Source organism: Olea europaea, chromosome 6 (assembly GCF_002742605.1).
Source record: "Olea europaea var. sylvestris chromosome 6, O_europaea_v1, whole genome shotgun sequence".
Lineage (NCBI taxonomy): Eukaryota > Viridiplantae > Streptophyta > Magnoliopsida > Lamiales > Oleaceae > Olea > Olea europaea.
This window is the reverse complement of record NC_036242.1, coordinates 19752905-19759372: the sequence shown is the minus strand read 5'-3', so window position 1 is coordinate 19759372 and position 6468 is coordinate 19752905.

The following is a 6468-nucleotide window of genomic DNA, read 5'->3' as shown; positions in this document are numbered from 1 at the left end:
AAAATCTGTCAAACACCTATAAATAAAGCGACCCTAAATAAGTGCATCGATGACGAAAGCATGTCTTATGTTCAAGTCTCCTAATTTGACTAGTAAAGGAAAAATCAAACAACTCATCCATTTAAACAAATTGGCCAAAAACATCTCTTAGTGCTCCTGGTAGTAAAGCAGCCGTTGGATGGACTATTTCTTACCATTGGAAAATATGATTATATCATCTACAAATGAGAAGTTAAAGGCAAGATAATTACCTCCAAGTTTGTATGCTACTCAAATACCTCTAGAACTAAGGACAAGGAGCTCGAAAAATAATCTACAGAGATGCTAACAACAATATCTTCATACTAGCTTTTGAGATTGAGGACAATGAAAATGACAGTTCATGGACATGGTATCTTGACATATTGAAAGGGCATATGGATTGAGAACGGATTATGTATAGTATCGGACGAACACAATAGTATGAAGGATGCAATTGAGTTTGTATTTTCAGAGGCAATGCATGGGATCTGTTCATACCATTTGCTTAAAAATTGAAGACCCATTACACAAAATCAGGTCATAACATTACACACACATTCAATTCTATTGTACAAGCATATACAATAGATGAATTTGAATAGCAAATACAGCAATTAGACTCGATAAATAAAGAAATATGAGGGTATCTGGTGGTATGTGATTGTTTGTAACTTATACTGTGACTGCCTGTGACTAGTTCTACGATATTATTGAATGTCTGTGACCAATTTAGCCTTACTAATTTATTGTTAGATGTTGGTAATAGTATTTTAGTATAATATGGATAAAACTTAATTTATTTGTAGTTAGAAGTTGAATATGAGAAATGGTCCAGATTGCACATGTCAATAATTGATACTCTATTACGACTCTATACATAGTTAAATTTTTAAATACAGTCACAAAGGTGGCCAAAAATTATCTTATTGAAGCATTTCTTGGTCCATTAAGGAAAACGGTCGAATCTTGGTTTTGCAAAAATATGGACAATGAACATGGCACTTTTTTAAAGTTTGCAATCAAATATGAAAAGATGTTGATGGAAATGAGCCATGGTATACGAAATTTGAAGGTAATTATGATGTTTAATATGTAGAATTATAATGGTCACATTTACAACTAATGACCCTCTTACATTCACAATCATAACTAGTTTATTTAATTTCAAGTTTCCATGCAAGTCACACTTTGTCTGAACTATAGAATTATTATTTATCGTACATGATTGATGTAACTCAACACATATGCAATTGTAGAATATTTTAAGTGGATCAACTTCCATGTCCATACACACTAGCAGTGTTTGCAACATTGAACTTTGATATGTATGATTGGTATTCGAATTATTACACAACGGATATATGTGTGTGAATACCTATAAAGAGACAGTTATGCCTATAGATAATAGAGTAGATTGGACTTTGTTGAAGGACATGAAGAGTATAACTCTACTTGCCACAAATAAATAAATAAATAAATAAAAAGATGTTCTGACAGTCCTATAGAGACGAGGAAGAAGTCAACACATGCGAAATCACAAATTGTGAAATGCGGAATATGTGGTGAATCTGATCATAATTGTAGGAAATGCAAGGACCAAGTGCCACTTAATCAAATCCAGTAAAAATTGAAAGTAAAGAAACAACCAAACTATTTCACTTAGCTTATCGTAATTTGTTAAAAATGATGTTATTCTTTGTAGTTTCATACCATTTCATAGTTGATTTGTCACTTGTGCACTTTTGGATTATAGTTTCAAATTCTTTCATTGTAACTACCATTTATTAGTTGTAAAACAAGATTTAGTTTAGCATTTCATGTTTTGACAGGTTCGTTTAGGTTATAGATTCAGTTATGTACTTCTACTTTGTTTATGATGTTTGTGATCATCAGTAATTCTCCTTGTGTATTGTAATCTCATGTGATCGGTTAATTTTTAGTGAATTTGGATTACAAGTTACATATTTGTAAATGAACTATTATTACCATATTATTACTGGATGTGGCTTGCTGGTGAAAGTTTTTGAAGATGATTTAATTGTTAGGTTTAACCAGTCAATCACCGTTATCGATTTAATCACCTATATTTTGATATTAACAGCCAGTTATGTAAAATATTCAATATTCAAACATACATAGTAATTTACAAGTGAGTAATGTTCAAGAGTAATTGTGACTATTTGTGACCTGATTGTTTTAACATGAATAGCGCGTATCTATGAGTGTGACCAGTTGTGAATATAACAAAAATAAATACAATTATTCCTTCATAAACTCTATACAAAAATATTCATCCAGCATGCAATTGAGTTTGAAAAAAATAAAAATTAAAAAAATAACTTTCACTAACAATTCATATCAAATTCAATACCAAAAACATTCATCAGATAAACCATCATCAATTAAGTGTATTCTCCAACATACATCAACCCAATCTATGACAAATATCAATTCAATGATGATTTCATCATTCATGTAACATTGTTTTGCCTCTTTCATCCTGCCTTTGTTGCCTATTCTTGAAAAGTAGGGCTGCAAGTTCTATCCTAGCTTTCCTAGCATCAAATGACATTGGCATCTTAGCGATATCAGTGTATAACAAAAATTGTACATAGTTGATCACAAAAAGGTCACAATCATGCCTAAAATATTTATAGAATATAACCATAAGTAACGACAAAATAAGGATGAAAATTGTTATTTTTATAAAATGAAGATAAGCAATCCTACCCATTTTGTTGCTTGAGTAAACCTAGCACAATGTCAAAAGTTAGCTCACTAAATTGTTCATCTCCACCATCATTGGTTTTCATCCACAAACCAACCACTTTCAGCAAGTGTAAGTATCTTCACAATAGGTATTACCCATTCATAAGCCATGCTATCTCTGTATGTTTTGTTACTAGAATTGAAAGTGTATAGGACACTTTTAATAATATGAATATCCAACTGCCTTAGCATCCAATGAGCACGATTCGTAGGCATGATGGGCAGAAGACTGTGTTTAACTTCTCTCCAAGATGTATTAAATGTTAAACTTTCACCATTGATGGTTTTGAGAAGTTCAAGATTTTCATTCATCGTGTCTAGATCTTCGACAAAACAGGGGAATAATTTTCGAATTGACATGTCAAAAATGCAGTCCATAGTTGTTGCCTTTATCTTCTAATTCATCATGTCTGGGTCTTTGACAAAATTGGCGTATAATTTTCGAATTGATGTGTCAAAGATGGAATCCATGGTTGTTGCCTTCATCTTCACAATATCCCTCAACTTTGCAAGTTGTCTAATGTAATAGAAATAAGCATCCAAATGCTGTAATGAATAAAAAATAACATGCATAAGTTATGTGAAATATTTTCATTTCTAAAAAAATGTTTACAATATCGTACCGTGCTATTCAATGAAGAATTAGAATCAATCAAAGAATGCTACTAGTTTTTTGATGGATAGGGACTGTCCTAGATACAAATGACAGACTTATCACATCATCAGTCATATTTAATTTAGCTCTATATACACAAATAAACAATTATCATTTAAATTAACAAGAATGAAACTATGACCAGAAATGATAATATGTGACCAGCCCTGTTGTAGACACAAAATTTAACAAAAGGTTACAATAACAATTTTAAGTCACATTAACACTTATAGTGTACAATTAATTAACAAAAGGTTACAATAAAGTCATATTAACACTTATAGTGTACAATTAAATATATTTTGTATTCTTTGTCAAACTAATTTCAAAAAGAAATAATGTCTGCACTATCCACTTCATTTAAATAGTTTTGAAAAACAATGTTTCTAGTATCAGATTTTGCTCTGGTTGCAACTTGACGTGCATCAACCGTAATAAATAGAGATTGCAGAGTTTTTGATGGCTTATATGCCCTCTTGACAGGCAGTCTAGAAAAAATCAATACAGGTGTAACTTCCTAAACCTAAAATATAAAAACAATCACAAATTAGCATAAGAATAAATAGATGAAAATTATAAATTAGAATTTTAAATATTTTTGTCTATCTCCTTATCAACTTCAGTAGACTATAACACGCATTCAATGACTTTATCGACATGCTCTTACACTTCTTTCTTTGCAAAAAATGTGTCATCGGTCGTTGTTTGACTTTATTTGGCCCAACTATAAGATCAAATAAAGAACTTTTGAAATTGTATTCAATGGAAATCTCGTGACCAGGATCAAATTCCATATAACTCTTGCCTTTCGTGTCAGCCACATTATCAACTTTTTCTACTTGTTTCTAATAATACATAATTGCATTAAATAAAAATGGTATGAAATTAAATTGAATGATAAATATTTATTGGTGTTTAGCTACACACGTTCCTCAAAGGGTCATTTTTTAGACAAGTCTGTTTGAACTTCATTCATAAATGAAGATAAAATATTAGAAATCGAACCAACAAAACCTTTCAAAGACGGCTTGATGTCACTCATTCCATTTTCAAAACCTTTTGAGTGCAAATGACCTCACCACGTCATTAATTTCAGTCAGATGTGACTTCATGGACAAAATCTCGTCCCTCAGCCCTTTATTCTCAACATGAAGTTTGGATATCTCTACATCCATCTTGTTTTTCAATCAACAATCCTAATGAATTTTGTAGTTAGTTGGCTTGTATATTAGTAAGCTTCTTCAATTTGTTAACAAAAAAATAACTTACTTCAATGCATGAATAGTTGGGATGATTAGTAGGCCAAGTATGAGCTACAAGGTTTGAGCTTGCAACTCTATTCTTTCCTTTTGGAGGTAGAGCCACAAAATCTTCGTTTATGAGTTCTATATTCAACTTTGGTTGTGGCACATCTTCTTCATTTGCCTTTATCTGTGGTACACGAACATACAGAATTAATGCTAATGAAGTGACTTTGGTGTGAATGGGGGGTAGGCTCCCTTTTGCCCACTTGATTTTCAAAGCTCTCAACTTTCTTGTATGTCTATTTTGGCTTTGAGTATTGCAAATATGTCGTGCAACACATATAGTACAAACTAAATCAGTTTAGATAATAGTACTAATCAGGTCACATTATATCAAACATAGAGTTACATACGATATATTTGAAATGCATGTTCACAATACAATTCACATTGTAGTGTTTCGGGTTACATTAATATAGCAGGTAACATTATTGTAGCAAGTCACATACAGAGAATCACATGTTTCAATTAATTAAAAGGACATGTCCTATCACATTATAGTATTGGATTCACATAATAGAAATTTCACAAAGTTCAAGTTACATGAAAACTGCATCACACAATATATCTAAATTTCATATTTCGAACCTATCATGTACGGCGCCATAAGTTCAAGATCAGTCGGATCAATATCATTTATCTTACCCCAGTAGATACAAGACTTAAAAATGTTAGGCACATATCTTAAATATGATTAGCAAGACAATTCATAATGTATGTAAAATTTACATTCTCACTGGAAAACTTCTCATCCAACAATGTTACAAAAGGGAGCTTGTAAGCATTCCAATTCATTATTTGAGGGTATTTTTTAACCCATCGGCCACATTCTCCTCGATACCAGGTACACACTTATACTGCCATACTTGAAAAGCAATTAAAAAGTCAACAACCTACAGTGGCTTGTTTCTTTCTCCAAACCCTTCTTCCATGACGATAATATCATTCAAAGAGATATTTTCCCCAAGGAAACATATCCAAAGTCACAAAATCATTAGCAAGTGCAAAAATGTAATGATCCACCACCTTAGTGTATGATGTAGCAGACAAATAATTGGTGATTAGATAAATGATCCATAATCTAGCCACATTCTATTCAGGAGCATCATCATCTAGCAATAGACGTCATGGCTTGTGATAGTCTTAATTCATTGAAATACCTTTCCTTAATTGGAGAAAGTTTTGCCTCTAACATGAGTCGATCATCAACACCAACATACCACAATCCAATCACGAGGTAAAATTCAACAATTGAGAAGCGACAGAATCTTTCATTTATGTTAAACCACATCTTTTGTTTGTTTGGTTGACTGACCACCAATAACAAGACTTGATGAGTCAACTGTAGCTGAACAACAATCTCCCTGCAGTGTGCATCATTGAATATCATCACAAAATTCGTGATGATATGCTGAATAAAACTAACTATTAGCTTGCTCGGAAACCATTTAGCTGGTTTTATAAGATACTTCTATTCCTGTACAAATCATAATGTACAACAAACCACTATGACTTCAACACATATAAACACCCTGACACCAAAATATACATACATGACATTTTATAAAGGTCAAAACACACATCATAAACACCTTTACTTTGAACAGCACATCATTTTATACAGGTTATATATTATCCAAAATAAGGTCACAAACACAATATAGGTCACAACAGTTGATTACATATATATATATATATATATATATATATATATATATA